A 20,981-nucleotide genomic window follows, 5' to 3' on the forward strand; every position below is an offset into this window, starting at 1 on the left:
AATACTAAGAGGTCACTCTCATATTAAGGAACAAATACACTTCTGTTTCTATCGCCTCTAACAGGTAATTTACAAAAATCCCTAACTTCAAGCTCTATCTCAAGTCTCATTAAATTAACTCTTAAATTTAAGTCCCTTAAATTAACCTTCACAGAACAAGTGGAAGGATGGCCTCATTTCAGGCTTTTCCTACTGTAATTATTCAGTGTTACCAAGACTTTACTGAGTAGAACAAACACAGGAAGTGGGTTCTGGTATAACCTTTTATTTGCTAGAGCTCCCACCCTTTGCCCTAGCAAAGCCTTGTTTTCGGATTCACTTTTTTCTAAAGAGAAAGTTCTCTAACGCATTACAACCTATCTCCACACGTTCATCTTCCTTAGGTGGTCAAATACCACTTCACTGTCCCAAATGCACCTGTCACGGGCTGGGAGGGCACTTTGTTGGTCTAGTCTCTAGGTTTTCATGCAAACAGGAGGTCAATGCACTGGGAAGATCTGCATGAACTGTGACGACGACCTTTGCCAGTAGAGACATCACTTAGTACTGATGAGTTGACCTCTTGCAACATTATTTAGTTCGGAGTATAAGATGCAACCCTTATCAGCCAAGCCAGGTTTAGTTTTAATCAGTTGTTCCTCCCACCCCCCTTTCCTTCCTTCCCTTCTTAAAGCCACTGGGAGAGGGAAAGAACAAGTCTGGAAGAAAGGATATCAACCCGAAGCAATACTTCAAAACCCGATTGCGATTACACTTTGGATTTTTTTTTTATTATGCTTTAGATTTCTTAGGCTACAACTAAGCATTAAAAAAAAAACAAAAAAACATCAAATGGTAAGTTTTAGGCACTTATTAGAATAAAGGTTTTGCGTACACATCCTTTTACATCACACAGCATATTACATAGCTTTCAGAGGGTTTCAAAGCATTTGTCACAAAGTAGTCAAGTAGATGATATTTAACAAGAGACCTAAAATAAGCAGTTAACTTTCTGTAAGACTTGAGGGTCCCCATTTTATTACTTGCTGGCTACCTCTGCATCCTCTCTACTGACTGTGAGCTCCACGAGGGTGGGGACTCGTCTATCAGTGTCACGCCTGTATCAGCAACATCCAGCACACAGCCTGGGAGATAGGAGCTGCCTAATGAACATTATGAGCGAATTCCAAAGATGTATTCTGTTCTACGCTAAACTACAAAAAGGGGCTACTTGGAATCGATCTCACTGAACTCCCTGCGCAGCCGGGAGCCTGGGGCATCTCTGCTTCTTGTCAAGTGAGAGGGCTGCAGTAAGATGGTCTGCAAGCTCTCATCCCCACCACGGGCAGTTCTGGGCACGGCTGCTGCTGAACTGCCCTTGGTTCAGGGATCCCATAAACATCAGCAATCACATCATCCCAGCCTGCCTCACAGCTAAAGCAGGCCAGCGGCTACTGCTACTGGGGGAAACTGCTGAGGGCGTGCAGGGCATTAGGAAATGATTTCAGATAACTGAGTGACATCAAAGATGCCACTACTATTAATTGCCTTGTTAAAAAACAAAAACAAAAACAAAAACAAAGGATATTAAAAAGAAGGGGGAGGCACAATCCAAAAGTGGGAAAAAACAGTGGTAATTAGAGTGACGCTTCTCAGCTCTTCCTAGGGGCAAGATCTGGGCTTGGATCCTCACTGTTGTCACAGGAGCACTCGGGGTGTCTATATGACTTTACAGCAACCTGGAAATGACCACTGAAGAAAAAAAAAATAGGGCAAAGATGTTTAGGGAACAAAAATTAAGACTTTTGCACTGTTTTTTTTCTGAGCATGGAGATACTCTTAACGTTATTTTTTTTTAGTTTTTTTTTTCTTTTTTGTTTATTTTGAGAGAGAGAGATAGAAAGAGTGAGCAGGAGAGGGGGAGAGAGAGAGAAAATCCCAAGCAGGCTCTGCACCATCAGAATGGAACGCGACATGGGGCTCAAACCCATGAACTGTGAGATCATGACCTGAGCCAAAACCAAGAGTCGGGTGCCTAACCGAATAAGCCACCCAGGCGCCCCTATTCTTAACATTATTAACAATGTTTGGCTGTCCTAGTAAAGACTACCATCAAAATTCTGTAATGCCTGTGGTTGCTTATGGAAGAGAATGGTGTATGCTCTGATCCAGGCCCCCCAGGCCCGCCCCACCGAGGTCCTCATGCTAATGTAGTAAAGAGGCATTGCCATAAATCTAGTATTATTCAATTTACTCCATATCATCATGCTTATGGCCTACAATCTAAAAATCTGTGACAGATTTCAGTTCTTGACATCTGAGTTCCTTTGCAAATTCACTGTCATTACAAGTTTAGCAGGCAACGATCCAAGTTGTTCTTCAGGTACAAGTACGAGGTGACATGCAAATGATCAGCTCTCTCTGCGCCCTTTCAGTTTGATACAGCTTTAAATTAGCTATGAGTATAACCTGGCAAAGATCTGCCAGAACAACAAAGGTAGAGTTGCTATCACCTTCTGCCATGTAAGCACCACACCTTCCCAAAGAACAACAGACTAAATCAAGGACATGATGGTTAAGGTTTTCTTTGGTCTTATCTTTTTAAAAGGATCAACGTGGCATCTAAAAACTCAGTTTTCTTTTTATTTCTGGATCTACCTGTTGCCCAATGACTTTAGTTTTTTGTTTTTTGTTTTGACAGAGAGGGAGAAAGTGAGCGAGGGGCAGAGAGAGAAAGAGAATCTCAGGAGAGGCAGAGAGAGAGGGAGGAAGAGAGAGAGAGAGAGAGGGAAGAAGAGAGAGAGGAAAGAAGAGAGAGAGGGAAGGAGAGAGAGAGAGAGAAGGAGAAACAGAGAGAGAGAGAGAAGTGGGGCTCACTTGAAGCGGGGTCGATGCAGGGCTCGAACTCATGAACCATGAGACCATGACCTGAGCCAAATCCGACACTTAACTGACTGAGCCACCCAGCTGCCCTTTAAGTAGTTTCTCCAAGCACCACTGAAAAGTAAACCAAGAAGGAGGAATTGGAACAGGGACAGTTAGTAACAGTGGGGTCACAGCACTTCACAGTCCTCGTTTTGCCAGGCAGCAAACAGATCGGGCCATTTTTCTCCAGCAGGCTGCAGTGGCCTAACCACAAGCACAGAGCTGAAAAAGAAACATCTTGGGATTCCCTGAAACCTAACTTTAGACAGTATGAGCAAGCTGAGGACTTCTGGGAAAGAAATGCAGCGGACACACGCGTCTGGCACATGACAAGCAGGAATGGGTGGCTCCCCACCAGTGGCAGGGGGGCAGGAGGGGGCGGGTGTAGACTACTGGTTAGGAGTCTCTCAGTCTGCCCTTTCACGTACGCAGAAATGGAACAACCACCACCTGTAGGCTCAACTTCTTTGTTCAAAGGACAGAAGTGATGAAAGAAGTGAGAAAGAAGAAACAAGGTGGTCTGGGAAGAGCAGGTCTGAAGTTAACTTGGGGTCTGGACAGACTTGGTGGCTGCGGCTAAGTCTCTTCCTCTGAGATTCCGTGCATTCATCTGACAGTATCAACCAGCTCACAGACTTGGGAACATAAACAGTAAAGAAGACTCTGGACAAGCCCAGCCTGGGGCTCAACGTGGAGCATAATGGTTCAGGAGGAGCATCCTTCCTATAGGTGACTCAAACATGTGCAATTTCCCCTCACAGATTCTTGAAGCCATTTAGGCACGAGCGTCCTGTACCAGCACTGAACTTCATGACAAAGAAGTTAACAGCCCTCAGTAACAGTAATGCATAGAGTACTTGGCCAGACGAAATTCTCACGCCTCCCTCCCACGCTTACCACGGGAAGGGCGACGGCTGCCTCAAGGAACAACTGTCCTGAAAGGCTGAAAAGGGACATCAGTAGTGCTCATTTTAGTTATCCAGAATTGTCTAAAACCGGTTCTATAATTTACTGACAGCCTGATACTCTGGACCCAGAGAACACTGCTCACTTGCCTTTCTAGGACCAAAGAGCAATCAAAAAGAGCGAGAGCATCAGTTCTAAGCCCTTGAAAGGGTACCTGGGCAAGTCAATGATAACCCAACAACAAAGCTAAACTACACTGAACTGGTGCACGCAGGTCCTCCACATATGTGATGCTTGTAGATATCTGGGGAACTGACAGGTGATCAGTTTGAAAAAGAGCATGGCCCCTCCACTTCACTGCCTAGATCAAACGAGGAAAAGGAACATGTGGAAGGCAGAAGAGATAAGAGGCACCCGCCACCCATTTGAAATCTGACCTTGGCCTTGGTGCCTCAGAGCTGCCCTTCTCCCTTAACTGCTTTGCATTTTGTTCACACTTCTGTTCTCCTCTGGGACTTAAGAAACTTCATGTGCAGTCTAAGCATGGATTTAAGAGTCTCATGGGGTGGGAGGTGGGGGTGGGGGCAGTACGAGATCCAACTTGGCCAACAACTTCAAAGACCGGCCAATCCAGGTGACCCAGCCTCTCAGGCCCAGACCAAGCTCTTTGTTTTGGGTTAAGCTGGTGGCAGGGTCCCCCGGCTGTGGTGGGCCCACATTGTCGGCTTGTTGCTTCTTTCCCAAAAGAGGATCTTGTTACAAAGAGAAGCTGGAAATTTCTTTGCACACAAGCAGAGACATGGCGGCCCTGCAAAGGCCCCAGGGTAAGGATTAAAGAAAAACAAAATAGAAACCCTTCCATCTCTAATTAGGGTCTTCATTTGCCAAAGTGCCATTCCCCAGCAGGAGGATTTACATTCAGGCCGTTGCTTGGAGTTACTTGGAAAACCTCTCCCAGCAGGTTGGTTCCTCGGTTCGGGCTCCTCTGAGCCAACAGTTTCTGGTTACTTGGAGTAGAGCTGCCTGCATATTGTTTTAACTGGCCTGGCTTCTGCAGCCAGCTTAGCTGTGTGAACAATCTCCCATTCAGAACCCAAAGATAAAAGCACAGTTTAGTTGAGAAATCTTTTTTCTTTCTCTTTTTCTTTCTTTCTTTCTTTCTTTTTTTTTTTTTTAAACTTGGGAATTATAGGTTTTGGAGCTAGCATTATTTCTCTCATACACAAGAGTGTTTTTCCCCCTCCGTCTTGGTTCTCCGCCAGCAAAGGCTGCATCCTGGAGTCCAGCCAGCCGCCAGCCCCCACTTCCTTGCCATTCACACCGTGGGGCTGGTGGCAGCTGGCCATGGAGGCGGACAGGAGATCCCCATTTGCAAGAGGTTCATCACAGAATAGTGTAGCCAGCTTGCTGGACCCCTGCGGCCAGCCTAGGGCACCTTCTGTGCAGTTCCTATCAATTCTCTGTATCTACAACTGCACATCTTCTAACACACACATCAAGAGTCTGGCCCAAGAAGCAAGATTTCTGTTCCCTTCTGGAATTCACAGGACAAGAGTAAATCACGAACCAAGGCTGAGTAGCAAGATATGTTTGTATAACCTTCTATGTGTAAAAAATGTTACATGATGATGAATTAAGGAGCAAGCACAAAAAAGAGAAGAGACACCAAAGGCACAGGCAACAAAAGAAGAAAAAACACAGAAAGTGGGTTTCCTCAAGATTAAAAACTTTTGCTTTAATTAAAAGATACTACCAGAGTGAAAGGGGACTCACAAAATAGGCGAAAATATCTGCAAATCATATAGCAAAAAAGGGATTAATACCTAGAATACATAAAGAACTCCTACAACTCAACAACAACAAAACAAACAACTGGATTAAAAAATGGGCAAAGGACCTGAATAGTTCTTCTCTGCAGAAGTTACACAAATAGCCAATGAGCACATGAAAATATGCTCAGCATCATCAGTCATTAGGAAAATGCAAGTCAAACTTCAAGGAGAAAACACCTCATCCCCTTAAGATGGCGATTATTAAAAACAAAAGACTCAGACAACAATAAGTGCTGATAGGATGTGGAGAAACTGAAACCCTTGTATATTGCTGGTGGGAATGTAAAATGGTGCAACTCTTGTGGAAAATGGTGTGGTGATTCTTCAATGCATCAAGCATGGAATTACCATATGATCCAGCAATTCCAATTCTGGGTCTATATTCAAAGTAGGGCCTTGAAGAGACATGTGTATACCTAAGTCCACCGTCATAAAAGGTGGAAACCACTCAGATGTCCCTCGAAGAATGAAAGCAGAAACAAATGTGGTATATACATACAACGGACTATTATCCAAGCATAAAAAGGAAATTCTGATACATGCTATAGCATGGGTGAATCTTGAAGACATTGTGCTAAGTGAAAAGCATACACAAGGACAAATACATGATTCCACTTAAAAAAATTTTTTTTAATGTTTATTTTTCACAGAGAGAAAGAGAGACAGAGTAGAAGCAGGGGAGGGGCAGAGAGAACAGGAGACACAGAATCCGAAGCAGGCTCCAGGCTCTGAGCTGTCAGCACAGAGACCGACATGGGGCCTGAACTCATGGACCGTGAGATCATGACCTGAGCTGAAGTTGGTCGCTTAACCAATTGAGCCACCCAGGTGCCCCTTTATATGATTCCACTCCACTTAGATGAGATACCTACAGTAGTCAAATTCAGAGAGACAGAAAGGAGAACAGTGGGTGCCAGGGGCTGCAGGAGGAGGAATGGGGAGTTAGTGTATGTAAGGGGGCAGTTTCAGGTGGAGAAGATAAAAAATTCAGGAGATGGATGGTGGTGATAGTTGCACAACAACATGAATATACTTAATGCCACAGAATTGTACACTTAGAAATGGTTAAGGGGCGCCTGGGTAGCTCAGTTGGTTGGCCGTCCAACTTTGGCTCAGGTCATGATCTCATGGCTCGTGAGTTTGAGCCTGCTTCCGATTCTGTGTCTCCCTCTCTCTCTGCCCCTAACCCACTTGCATTCTGTCTCTGTCTCTCTCAAAAATAAATAAACATTAAAAAAAAATTTTTTTTTAAAGAAATGGTTAAAATGGTAACTTTTCGTTATCTATACTGAATCATAATTTGGCGGGGGGGGGGCGGGTAGGATGCAGGATGAAAAGAATTAACACACAAAGGAAAATTAGAGTCCTGTTTATGTTTCATGTTGACTAGGCAAGTTCTACCAAGTACCAACTTTAGCTCATTCCTGTAAAAATTCTCTCAGATTTCACATTTTAATTTCTCTAATAACACTAGGTTTTATCCCTCTCTTTCACTTAAATGGCCATCGAACAGCAAAATATGACAATATCACAGAAATGTCCAAACTGGTGATCTACTTCTAGATCTCAGTACGTCCTGTTCCCTCTGCTGGGAACATGCTCCCCTCCCCTCCACTGAACGCTCCTATTCTGCACACCTCTTGAAAGACTCCCTGGAAATGCCTTCTCTGCCAAGGGGGTCTTCTGCCTGCTAAAACCATGAGGCCTGCTAAAACCATGAGGCCAAGGGGGTCTGCCAAGGGGGTCTTCTGCCTGCTAAAACCATGAGGCCACTCTTTCTGACTGGCCCTGGGATACACCATACGTTATTCCTGTTCCTGTTAGCCCTGCATTTGTGATTTCCTACCCATCCTTTCCTTACCCCAAACCCATCCGTTCTTGAAGGTTCTGTTTCATCTCTTCTTAGAAGCCTTCCCCACTAACGCCCTACTGGTCCAGAAAGAAATCTGGGAGAAAGTGATGTCTAAGCCAAGACCTGAGGGGAGTCCATCCTGGTTCTGTCCCCGTGATGGCCTTGCCGTGCCTAAAAGGGTGGGTGGAGCACTGTGGACACGCCACAGCTGCTTGCTGAACATGAAGGGACCAGGACAACCAGGGCAAAGAAGTGTTTAGGTAGCTGTACTTCTGAAATAGCAGGTAAATTTAACATCACCTACATACTCATACTTTAAATTACAAACCCTATAGCTCAACAACTGAATACACTTTCTTGGTTAACAAAAAAGATTGACCATCTAGATAATCACAGCCACAGAACTCAATTGGACAAACAACAGAACTCAGTTGGAGAATCAATTACAAGTGGTGAGAGGCATCCGACTTCTTAATCCTTCTAGTAAAGCTGCCAACAAGAATAGCCACTGGCGTAACTGATGAAAAACCAACAGCCTTCTTCCAAAGAACCACTAAATGCAAGTCCAGGGCCATCACCAAGGCACTCTTCACCCACATGGATCTTGATGGCACCCAGTCCATCCCATGCCCCTCCCCATTTAGTTTTGTCCAGAGGACACACAGAAAGAAAGGGGTACTCATTTTTTTTAGCCTTGAAGAGCCATGTTCAAGTTAGACAGGGTTCAGGTTAGACACTGGGGAGAAAAGAAAGACCTGAAACTCAAAAGGTTCAAATGAATCCAGATTGTAAACCCTCTTTCCTAGTTTCTTCAAGACATGCGCCTGACACCTAAAAGAGCCAAAGTAAATCATGCGACCATTAATTTCTGCATGTCAGGTCAGATAAAGAATCTGGAGGAGTTAGTTTAGAACATGGAATAAGAGAAGCCATCACTTCCAGGAAGAGCACTAGCTATCAGCAGACTCAGGATTCCACAACCAACCTGTGGCTGTGGGGCCCTAGCCAGTCTCTGAATAGTTCAGGGTCTTCAGCTCCCACTGGTAACAATACAATTTGGAGCATGGACTCTGCCCACCAAACCGGGACATGGTAGTGATGACATTTTTGAACACAGAGAAACTGTGCCATCCTCGTACGCCCTTCCTCGTCGTCTGAGCACACAAGTGGGAGAGGTACAATTTCAGATAGTTCTGTAAAAAGGAAAGAAACAGAGTTTTTGCAGATGGGGAAAATGAGCAAAAGAAAAAGAGGGCATATGACCAAAATATTACAAAAGGTGAAGATTGGTAGGAAACTGAGAGTTCGAGAAACATCCAGTTTCCCACCCATGCTCTCTGTGGTTCAGTAAGCCCAAGGCAGAACTGAACATCCTGAGCTCCAAGTGAGGGGGGCTGGCCTGGCGTCTAAAATATAAGCTCTTCAGAGAATATTCACCTTTGAATTCCTGCATCATCATGCAGCAGCACCCCACGATCACGAAACCACTGATTCTTTCTCTCCAGTCACATGTGAGGAGCTTCATTCCTTTGCGCCGTTCAATGAACAAGCAAAAACCAACTTCAAGCCCAGTGGGCCACTCCTCAGGCATCCGTGGCCCAGGAAACGGGGACACATACCCTCACCACCCAGCCCCAGGGTGAGGAAGCCAGTGCCACCTGCCCCGATTTTATTCTCTGCTGGCCCCAAAGACCTCAGTCTGGCTGAGAAAGTCCCACATGAAGTCCGGGTCCACTATCTGTCCCAATCCAAGTCTTCCTCTTTTTTCCCCCTCTCCCACCCCAAATGAGGCCACCTCTTCTCCTTTATAGGCTTTGCTCTTTTCTTTAATTTCAGAAAGGCTCCCAAACTCTTAGCAAACTATAATCTCCATATCCCATCAAAACCTGCAAGGGCACATATGAGACTCACGGGCCATGGTGTGTGCACATCCACGCGCTCTGCTGAGGGGTATTTCTGTGAAGTAACACAGCGACGGTCGGCAGAGGCAAGGTTTTCCTCCTGGCAAGCAAGGGTCAGAGGCCTGGCTCCGAGAAGCCGCTTATTGTGTGGCCGCCCGGGGCAGGCAGCAGCGAGGGGAAAGGTTCCCTTTGAAGCACATGGCGCTAAGAGCTTCCCAGTGACCATGGAAACAGGCGCAGTGGGTTCCCAGCCTGAGAACCAGAGAGAGCAGCCGTGATTCAAACACAAAACACACACAGGGTCTGAAAAGCAGAGACAGGAGGGGGCAGGGTGAGGGGCAGGCAGCCCGGGCTGGTAGGAACTGAGCGGCTCCCTGGTAGGAAAATCTGGCCAATGAAGCTGAGCAGGTTCACGGGGTTTCCTTTTCATTCGGGGCTTTCTTCCCGCTCCCGTCATTGCCCCTCGGGTCCTATTCAGCACCTCATCAGATCAGTAGAGCCGGGCCTTTGGCTGGCCTGCTGGCGGCAGGGCCTGAAACCGGCGGGAGGTGATCAAAGGAGCCGCCAGTGCAGCCGCCACCCTCCTCCCTCCTCCCTGCCCGCCTGCTCGCCCTCCTAGGATGAGGCCCTGCCAAGGTGATCCAGTGGAAGCCACTGGGGGAGGGCAAGGAAGAGAGGCAGCTTTTCTGTCTGCCCTTCTGTTAGAAGAGACACAAAGCACAGCTTGAACAGAGACACGCCACTAGCAGGTCAGAGCTCCCTCCTCCTGGGATGTCTCTGTTCTTAAACCAGGCAACGGGGAAGCCACCCAGACTGGCAGGCTTGGGGTGCACTTGGATGCCCAGATCCTGAGCCCAAAAGACTAGCAGCCCTGAGACATGCTGCTTCTCGACCCTCTGTCGAGAACTCTCTCTGTCTCTCTGTCTCTCTGTCGACCCTCTTCTCGACAACTGCCTGTCTCCCAGGCCTAGAGATGGATGAAGTTACACTGGAGCAGGTGTCCGAGATTCTGTGCCCCATTTCTTCAGGGTTCTAATTTTAAAGGGGTGAAAAAGGGGCACCTGGGTGGCTCAGTCAGTTAAGCATCTGACTCTTGGTTTTGGTTCGGGTCATGATCTCACAGTTTGTGAGTTTGAGCCCCACATTGGGCTCAGTGGCTGCTGGTGCAGAGTCTGCTTGCGATTCTCTCTCTCTCCCTTTCTCTTTGCCCCTCCCCTGCTCTCTTTCTCTCTCTCTCTCAAAATAAATAAATAAACTTAAAAATAAAACAAAATAAAATAAAATAAAGTAAAATGGGAGAAAAAGCTATCTGGGAATTCTTCAGCCAGAAGAGGAAGCAACATCATTAGGATCTGTGGAGGAGAACATCTCCCACTTACTGACAAATATCTTTACTCTCGGGTGGGGCTGGATCGAAGTCCAAGTGTCCTATCTGGCACAGGGTCAGCCAGGACCAGAGACAGAAGCGAGCCCACTTCTCGGCCGAGCCTTGCTGCCATCGCCCCGCAAAGGCAGCCTCCAGCCCTGACCAGTGTCTCTTGAGGAAGACAGTGTTTGGACAGGCCTGTAATTTGAGAAGCCCATTAGGTGCATTCTCCCTTTCTTACCTTTGTTGGGCTGCCAAAATATTTACTTGACTTCTTAACTCTAAATCTCTGAAACACACCTGCACTGCCTAAAACAGGCAATTTTCTTATTTTCTCTTATTCAGAGAAGAGAGCCCAACCTAAGCACTGACGACGAGCACACAGAGGGATGAAGAGGGTGGGGGCCTGGTAAGAGATGCAGCTTTAAATAATACAACCGCTTTTTTTTTTTTTTTAATTTTTTAATGTTTATTTCTTTTTGAGAGGGAAAGAGAGACAGAGGTGAGCGGGGGAGGGGCAGACAGAGGGGGAGGCACAGAATCCGAAGCAGGCTCCAGGCTCTGAGCTGTCAGCACAGAGCCTGATGCGGGGCTCAAACTCACAACTGTGAGATCGTGACCTGGGCCGAAGTCGGACGCTTAACCAACTGAGCCACCCAGGCGCCCCTTACAACTGCTTCTTAAGAGATGAGTGTCACTGCATTTGTCTTTGGCGGGGAGTTGGGGGGGAGGGTAGGGTGCAGTCTGTGGGGCAGCCTGGACAGTTGAAAGCAATTCCACAGGTAATCCTTTTGCAAAACAAACTGATTCAATTTTGACCTTTAAGGAAGCGTCCCTTTCCATGCCAAGTAAAAATTCTGTGTGTTAGCCAGCTACGCTTGTTTTTGGTTTTTGGTTTTTTTTAATCGCAATCGTGATATAAGAGCCAACAACACAGTAATATCAGCAGAAGGACTGAAGGCTGCATGACAGGAAACATGTCGTGCTCAAACAATGAAGAGTATTTGCAGGGCGTTCCATGAATTTCAGATGATGTAAATGACCCAGAATGACTATAAATTTTTTTGGTCTCTTCTTGGTGCTTCTGGCATCACAAAAAAGAACTTGGGTAACTAGTCTCAGTTCCAGTAAGTGTGAAGCCGCTGCACAAGCGTCTCCCCTTGCCTCGTGCGCCTATCAGCTCCCGTCCTGCCAGGCACTCTCTGAAGCACGCACTTGCCAAGGCTGAGTGGCCTGAAGTCAGACCTTCCAGATAGACTGTGCTTTATGGGTAGAACTCAACAGAAGGTTCCCTGCACTGCCTGTTGGTGCTGTTTTTAGGAGTAGAGAATCCTGGTCAGTGACCCCCAAAGGCACCTACACCCCCTTCTGAGAACAAGAGCCTAGCCAGGAGAGGAATTATTTTCAGTCTGGTGCTCCTCAGCAGACGTTTGAGAGGAAAACTATTTTGGAAACATTTGCTAGATACTGAATATTCTAAAACGGGACTTCTGAGCTGTTATCTTTTCAAAGGCACAGCAGGGTGGGAGTCTTACTGACAGCTGTCACTCGCCTACGTCCTTTCCATAGATTTCAAAAATGGCACCTCTCTTACTTTTGTTTTGACAGACTGTCTTGTCTTCCCTACTTAGGCTTGCCAGAATATAATCTTAAAGCCATAAGGAACTGGGTCCCTAAGGCTGGTCTGCAGGAACATCCCCATTCATGGGTACTTGCTGTGATTCCAGGAAGGGGCAGGCCAGTGTCTTCCAGAACCATCATTAGCTACAAAAAAGGAGGACGCTGGGCAGTAGCTCTGTGGTCTTTCCATATTTTCAACCCAGCCATTCAGCTATTAAGCTGGAACTGAAGTTCTGATCGCTGACATGCCTAGCCACCCACCATCATGCTGCTGCCATAGGGTATGTGGAGACTGTTGTGGCTTAGATGTCCCAGGTAAAATCAAAGTGTCTGGGAAAGCAGGACCAGCAACAGAGAGAGACCAATGCTTCCTGGCCTTCTGCTAACTTTAAGCTTCAGGAGGGAAAGAGAGAATAAATTCTTTATGACAAATCCCAGAAGGCCCTTAAGTATATGACCATGTAAAATACCACAGTAAGGACAACTATGAAGTGAAACAATGAGCCTTCCTTCCAACGGTTTCTTAGATAGGATACTAAAAGCATAAGCAACCAAAAAAACAAAAACAAAAAAAAAAACAAAAACAAAAACAAAAACAAAAACAAACAAACAAAAAAACCAAAAACCAAACAGATCAGCTGGGCTTTGTGAAAACTCTTGCACAGCAAAGGCCACCATCAAGAAAGTAAAAAGAAAACCCACAGAATGGGAGAAAATATTTAGAAACCATATATCTGATAAGGGATGTGTATCTAGGATATATAGTGAACTCTCACAACTCAATAATAGATAAATTACCCATTTTTAAACAATGGGCAAAGGATCTGGATAGACACTTCTCCAAAGAAGATAAACAAACTTTCAATAAGCACGTGAAAAGACGCTCAACATCATTCACCATCAGGGAAATGCGAATCAAGACCGCAATGAGATACTACTTCATACCCACTAGGATGACTGTAATCAAAAAGACAGATAATAACAAGTCCTGGCTAGGCTGTGGAGAAATCACACACTGCTGGTAATAACGCAGAATGTGTGGCCACTTTGGGAAACGGTCTATGGCAGTTCCTCAAAAAGTTAAACACAGAGTTACCACATGACCCAGCAATTCCACTCTGAGTTATTTACCCAAAAAAAATGAAGACCTAAGTCTACATAAACTCTCGTACACAAATGGTCACAAAAGTATGATTCTTAATGACCAAAGAGTTAGAACAATCTAAATGTCTATTCACCCATAAAGACACCAAAGACCACATATTGTGTGATTCCACTGATGGGAAACGTCCAGAAGGAAAGGGAGATGACTGCAAAAGGATAAAGGGTTTCTTTAGGGGATGATGAAAACATTGATAAGGGACTTGGATCTGTAGTATATAAAGAACATGAAAATACAAAAGTTGATAGTAATGGTTGCACAATTCTATGAATATACTAAAAACAACTGTACACTTAAAAAAATGGTTAAGCCTTCACGTGAGAACAATCTCATCAGTCGTTTCTGTTCTGTTTCTATACAAAATCCATCTAAATGCATATTTCCAGAACAGAAATGGGTAGGGAAGTTTGGTGGTGAGACAATCTTGGGCAATTTGAAGTTGAAATAGGTTTTGTAGTTGGTATTAACCATAGTACACATTTGCCAATAGAAAATAATGTGCAGGGGCACCTGGGTGGCTCAGTGGGTTAGGCATTCGGCTCTGGATTTTGGCTCAGGTCATGATCTCAAGGTCATGATATCGAGCCCCAGTTGGTTCTGCATTGGGTGTGGAGCCTGCTTCAGAGTCTGTCTCTCTCTCTCTCTCTCTCTCTCTCTCTCTCTCTCTCTCCTCTCCTCTCCTCTCCTCTCCCCCTCTCGCTCCCTCCCTCCCTCCCTACTTGTGTGCATGCTCCCCCCCCAATAAATAAATAAATAAATAAATAAATAAATAAAATAAACAGCGTGGCACTGGCCCAAAATGGGATAAAGAATTTATTTGACAGTAGATAATGCAGGATATGACCCTACTATAGAATTCAGGAGAACAGAGTATATTACTCTTTTCAAGGAGGAAGATAAATAAAATGAAGGAAATAACTTAAAAGGTGTTGTTAGAACTTTGAGAGAGAGAGAGAGAGACAGAGAGAGAGAGAGAGACTCTACTTAGCCACTCCCTGATATTACACATCAAAATAAATTTTGAGTCATTTAAAGATGTGATACATTAAAAGGAAAACAGCAATCACAGAAAAAATAGAAAAGGCAAAAATGACTCTAAGTTTGCAAGAGAGGGAACAGAATAATTAAGTTTAGAAGCAAGAGAAGAAATCAGGAAGGAATCACAATCATGTAAAAATTTTAAACTCTTGCATGCCAAGAAAGCTAAATAAATAGAGATAAGTAAATTAAAGGGCCAGTTTAAAAATACTCCAAATGACAAGCAATGAATACAACACTATAAAAAAAAAAACTACATTAAGATCCATTCTTATAAAAGAGCAAGGGACTGGAATAGAAAACTCACAAGGGAGGAAAGTTAATTAGCAGATGGAAAAATGCTTAGAGTTTAATATTTGCCAATAATCAAGGACATGCAAACAAAAACAATGAAGTACTATGTTTACTGTTTGAATTACTAAAAAAAGATGTGTTCATGATAAAACTTGCATTGTTTATGTGAAAAATGATTCACTTTTTTTTTTTTTTTTGGCAGGGTAAACTGAGGAACTTTCCTGGAAAGCAATTTGTAACTGTTTGCATCAAGAGTCATAAAAAATGTTCATATCCTTTGATCTGTAATCTCCTCTTGGAATATTACCATAAGGGAATAATTCAAAAAGAAGGAAAAAAAAGAAGCCCATCCTACATAAAGATAGGTTTCAGTTTGGTTTATTTATAAGGATTAAAAATAAAACAGAAGTGATTCAATTCTTGAACCCTAGGGTAAATGGTCAACTAAATCATGATATAGGCTATTGTCACAGGAAGCGGCCATTAAAATTACAGGTTATGAAAATAATAGCAAATTGGTAAAATCATTAGTATATGTTATTAAGTTCGGAAAGGCAGAATAGATGTGTATACTTTCACAATAATTACATTAGAAATCTGGCTCAGAGGAGACTGGAAGGGAAAAAATTAAAACTGACAAGTAACCTGTATTAAAGGAGACAATCAAAGATGTTTTTTTTTCCCCTTCTATTTTCAAATTCCCCACAATTAATTGTTTCACGCAACAAACATCTACTGAGTGCCTACTATAATGTGCTAGGCACTGTTCTTGGCACTGGGAATATAAGAATGGTAGTAAAAATTATTAGATGGTTTACACTAAAAAAAAAAAAAAAAAAAAGACAAAAGGACCAGAAAATTCTGTTATAGTTACAAAATTCTGTTATAGTTACAAAAACAGTTACAAAAAAATTTTTATAGTTAAAAAAATTAATGCTATAATTTTGGGTATACTTTTAAAATTAGGGGTTATAAAAACTAGATTCTATCAGTTGAAACTCTGAAAAAAGGAAAAACATTAAGAAAATAACTCACTTTTAAAAACCAACCTACTGTGTTTACAAAGAGCTGAAAAAGAAAGCTTCTAGCTAAGGACTTTAAAACTGGGTTTCTAAAAATCAAGCCAAGGTAACAGAAGTTCCTTGCATGCTTCACATTCTTTTCTCTGAGGTTCATTTAAAAGTTGATACTTTTGTGAAAATCCATCAGCATTACGTTAATGTGTAATAGTGAAAGTCAAGTGCCTTTATACATCCCGAGAAATAGCCCAGGTTCTTCAGATTAACTAGAATTTTATTTTACCCAGCGGTGCTTAGGACAACTGGAATGTGTTGAAACTCATTATTTTTATAACTAACAAAAATGATGCAGAATTTAAAGTATTTCAGTATCCCAAAGGAATTGTTTAGACTGTCTCAAACTTAGAACACAAAAAGCATTAGTCAGAACACACAACCCCATGTCGGATTTGGAAAACAAGATCACCAAAACAGAAATGGTACCTTTCATCAAATAAAATATGGTGCTTTTGGGAAAGAAAACAAACACAAAAGACACATTAAGGAAAAGAAATTGCATTTGTCTGCAGATGAAACTGGTCTTGTGATCAAGATTAGCAGCCGGATCTTGCCAACATCCCCATTCCTCTGTACCCAGTGGGGGATCTCTGCCCAGGTTGGGGTGTGGTACTCTCCTGCACAGGTGCAACTGAAGCGCACTAAAATGTGCAATGGCCTGGGTGGCTCAGTCGGTTAAGCGTCTGATTCTTGACTTGGGCTCAGGTCAAGATCTCAGCGTTTGTGGGTTCAAGCCCCGCATCAGGCTCTGTGCTGACAGAAAGGAGCCTACTTGGGATCTTCTGTCTCCCTCTCTCTCTGTCCCTCCCCTGCTCGTGCTCTCTCTTTCTCTCATAAAATAAATAAACTTTAAAAATAAAATAAAACGTGCAATGGTCAAACTTGGTGGGTAGGCTTGGCAGGGGCTTGGTAGACGGTAAATCAATTACATGCAGCCACTATCAAGATAACCCCCAAAATGTGAAATGCCCGTGGACATGGCCAGAAACACATGCAAGTGACTGACAGCCCACTGCTGCTTATTTGGGTTAATTCACACACATGGCCAGGCATGGGCAAGGCTCCTCAGAGGAAAGAGAGCAGATGGGATTTGGGGGCTTACCCCCAGGTGTGAGAGATTCAGGTCACCAGACTTGGGACTGGTATTATACATATTATAATGACTTACTATGTTAGGTTCTAACTTTTTATACTTCAAAACGGCCTCTCAAAAGAAGACAAGGACATTAGCTATTTTTGATGGGCTTTTCCACTGGCCTGCAACACCATCCCTAGTTTTCTGGGGCAGCCTCATTTGTGACCCTTGTTCAGCTGAGAGCCTGGTTCAACTCGGGGGGACAATGGCTAGCAGGAGTGTCCATGAGCCAGGCTTCCCCCAGTCTGGGGAGGTGGCTGGCAGCCTGTGCTTCTTGGGCTGGGAGACAAATTATTTGTTCTATTCACCCACTGTATCTTCAAAACTCCCTTAAGCCTCTCAGTGGATTTCAAATAATGGTTTTGGTTAGCCTTTTATAGCTGAAAATGTCTCAGATCAACTTTAAAAAAAAAAAAAAAAAAAAGGTATTGTGCTTAATATAGCATTTTAACTAAGAAGTTCCTGGAAGATTTAGGTAAAGAAGAAAAGCATCAAATTAAAAGTTTGTGACTTTCACATCAGACATGTGACCTTAGAAGAAAAGTGGTATTCCCTGAGTCTTTCCTTTTTCCATTCATATCATGCCAATCTTTTCCTCCTGATCTGATTTCTTTTACTAAGTTCCTTTCCTGCTTTCCTTTTTAACCAAATATGGGAGGTATTTACCCAAGCATTCCCTAAAATAAATCTGAAGAGCCTTCCAAACTTCCTCTCCAACAACAAACCCACCTCAGCTCACCTTAGAAAAAGCGCTTTCATCCGCTTGGTAGGGCAAGTTTAGAGAAGGAAGGAAACTGATATTTGTGGAGAATGAACACATTCCAAAAACTCGGCATACATTATATTTTTTAATCATCACAACTATCTTGCCAGAGGGGGGATATGGAGAAATGGAGGCAAAGACAGATTAACTGGCCTAAAGCTAGTTCCAGCTACTACCGGAGTGGAAGAATTACCGTTTGCACCTAGTGCGTAGGGCTTCAAGATCTGGGCTCTCTCTATTCTTCCCTCGGAAACATGAACATGCTGGAACACTGCACCCGCACCTCACCAGGACCCACCACAAAAAGGCTACCGTGAACCTGTCATTATACTGGAGGGCACTGGGGCAGGGAAGGGAATGAGGGAGGAGGAAGTGGAATTTAAGGTCTTCTTAGGGAGATAAAACTTGCCCATTATGATAGCACAGGGTGTCTCATCTGGGACACTAGTGACACGTGAGGCCAGATGATTCTTTGTCGGGTGTGGGCGGGGGGGGGGGGGATGCCGACCTGTGCACTGCAGGCTGCTGAGCAGCATCCTTGGCTTCTACCCACTGTGTATCAGTAGCACCCCAACCCCTACCCCCAATCCCTTGTGGGTGCTTTTGTCAGAAGACCAAAAATATCCCAGGGCTTTGCCAAATGTCCCCAGGGCGGGCTGGGAGGGAGGCCACACCTCCAGTTGAGAACCACTGTGGTAAGAGGACTCAGAAGACATGCCCTGAGAAGGTCTGACTCAGGTAAGTGTCCTGAAGCACAGGGTGCTCCCAGGGATATGCCCACAACGCGCCATCGCCAAAGTGCCCCACGCGCTTCCCTGACACCAATGCCTGTGATGGGGACCTGCTGCCTCTGACACCCCGCTGACCCTGCCGCCTTCTCCCCTTTCCCACAGCAAGTCAGACCCAGGATTTCAGTGCCACCATTCCACTGGAGACGGAAATCTCATACTCAAGAGTGCTAAGCTGGGCTTGGCCTAAGGGCCAGGGCACTCAGGCACCCACCTGAGGACATGCACATCTGTGACCAAACACCCAAATGAGAAGGGCATGCTGAAGGACAAGCCCCCTCACCCTCCAGCCTACAGGCTCTTCAATAGCTCTGCAGTCAGACCCAACTTCCCACATGGTTTTGCCTTAAGCAAAGGCCTATCTAGTTAAGCCCTGTCATTGAAGGCTAAGGCTGAAGGTTCTATTCCAATGCAAGCCTCAAAGATACTGAGATCTTTTTTAGTTGATGACTTTCCATTGGAATTCGTTTTTCAGTTACTTGTTATTAAATATGGGAAACAGCAACCCATTAGTTTTACTCAAATTACTTAAAGTCTAGAACCAACACTCTTGACTCCAATAGTGCAGAAGAGAATCACCTCCTGACAACACATTCACCTCTAGTTCCTGCACTGTTCTCTAGTTTCTGCTCATCTTGGCTAACTTTTTAATAGGGTGTTTCCCTCAGCCAAGCTCTAGGAGGTTATCTTAGAGTGGGGACCTCATGCTAGCTCAGTGCACTCAAATCTCGGGTCTCCTTTCGCATTCTCGAAAACGAATCCCAAAGAACTTGTGTTTCTGTGGGTGACATCTATTGATATTCACCATATTAGGAATTAAAACTGAGAAACACTTTTTTTTTATGTTTTTACTTATTTTTGAGAGAGCACCAGTGGGGGGAGGGGAGAGAAAGGCAGACACAGGCTCTGACGCAGGCTCCATGCTGATAGCAGGGAGCTGGATGCGGGGCTCAAACTACGAACCGGGAGATCATGACCTGAGCCCAAGTCAGACGCTAAATCGACTGAACCACCCAGGTGCCCTTATTTATTTATTTTTAAGTAAACTCTACACCCAACATGGGATTCAAACTCAGCACCCTGAGATTCACCTGGGATTCAAACTGAGCACCCTGCATGCTCTACAGACTGCCAGCCAGACACTCTAAAACTGAGAAATCCTTAAAACACAGAAGATATGAGTACATGTCCCATTAGCTGACAGAACAAAGAAGTCATCACACAAAATGATGCCTCTGGAGAACCCTACCATATGCTTGTGAGGGAATGAGTGATTCGGCAAGTGACATCTTAGCATTATTATGAAACAGCTCTGGTCTTGTGGGACCACCTGTCCCACACCTGTCCAGGTACCTAAGGGTACCCTGACCTCATGGTGCGAACTGGTGGGCTAAATTACCACCTACACTATGATTTTACCAGCTTTGACTTTTACCAGAGAACCCAGAGAGACAATGCCCAGGAAAGACAAGCCCTAGTTCAGAGAGGCTTGGCCAAACAAAACCCATTCATCATCATGAATTCTCTATTTTAGGAGTCGCTCTTTGAAAGAGAAGTAAGAGGGGCACCTGGGTGGCTCAGTCGGTTAAGTGTCTGACTCCTGATTTTGGCTCAGGTCATGATCTCATGATTGTGAAATCGAGCCCCATGTAGGGCTCTGGGCTGAGCGTGGAGCCTGCTTGAGGTTCTCTCCATCTTCCTCAGCCCCTCCCCTACTTGTGCTGACTCTCTTTCTCAAAAATAAATGTAAATTAAAAAAAAAAAAAAGCAAGAAGGATAAGTAAGAATTTTTCCTGGGCAGAGCCCCATGTACAAAGAAGGATTTGGTCTCTGTCCTCAATTGCTCCTGGCTCCTCTATAACAGGCCTTACGTGATGCACGGTTTGCTTTTCCCCCAGGACCCAGCAGAAGTGGTCATCAGCCATGGTGGGACTATGCTCCATCACTTCAGGGATATAATGCTTCCTTTTTCTATACACACTGCCAACAGACTGGGGAAATGTGAAGGCAAACACGAAGTGTCCTCAGCAATGTCACTGGCTTGAGTCTCACCAAAGCATTTATGAGAACTGATGTCCGGGCACCACCCTGATCCTTCCACCTCCAACCAGCCTGGGGAATAAAGACTAAAGTCCTTAACCTGAAAGCCTCTTCCTTCCCCAGCAACTTTCAACGCCCCTTGAAGAACTTCTTTGCTCCCTTTCTTTCTGCCCTGTTCTTGGAGGTTGTTCCCCCATCTTTCCCTGTCTCACACAGCCGCTCTCTCTAAAACCCATCTGCCACTTCCAGCCCCATAGACTCGCTCCTCCTCATCATTACTATCTATACCAGGGATTGGCGGTCA

At 44.5% G+C, this 20,981-nt stretch overlaps 1 protein-coding gene across 2 annotated transcripts in view; it reads right to left on the reverse strand.

Annotated features, from left to right (window-relative positions):
* Positions 1 to 20,981, reverse strand: part of ZNRF3 (zinc and ring finger 3) — a 155,729-nt gene that overhangs the window by 34,998 nt on the left and 99,750 nt on the right. The gene's annotated exons all lie outside the window — the stretch shown is intronic.

This window comes from Panthera onca, chromosome D3, assembly GCF_046562875.1.
Source record: "Panthera onca isolate mPanOnc1 chromosome D3, mPanOnc1 haplotype 2, whole genome shotgun sequence".
Taxonomy (NCBI): domain Eukaryota; kingdom Metazoa; phylum Chordata; class Mammalia; order Carnivora; family Felidae; genus Panthera; species Panthera onca.